Below are 205 nucleotides of genomic sequence, written 5' to 3' on the forward strand. Positions count from 1 at the left end.
TTCTTTCCTTTTTCACCGTGTTCTCTCAATTACTTTTCTCTGTACTGGGAAGCGTCCTGTTTCCTGCACTCTAATGAAAGATTTCACACGCTCTCCGGCTGTGAATGTGTGTGTACATACGTTTTCTCCTCCTATCAAACCTCTGCCTTTCATTTCGAAATCCCGCCATCGGAAAATATCAGTCTGCTTGATGACTTTTCTGTCT

General features: G+C 42.9%; 1 long non-coding RNA gene across 1 annotated transcript in view; it reads left to right on the forward strand.

The window, feature by feature from the left end:
- The window catches only part of LOC119589227, a 46,602-nt gene that overhangs the window by 45,799 nt on the left and 598 nt on the right, over nucleotides 1-205 (forward strand). The gene's annotated exons all lie outside the window — the stretch shown is intronic.

The sequence above is a fragment of the Penaeus monodon genome, chromosome 25 (assembly GCF_015228065.2).
Source record: "Penaeus monodon isolate SGIC_2016 chromosome 25, NSTDA_Pmon_1, whole genome shotgun sequence".
NCBI classification, from domain to species: Eukaryota; Metazoa; Arthropoda; class Malacostraca; order Decapoda; family Penaeidae; genus Penaeus; species Penaeus monodon.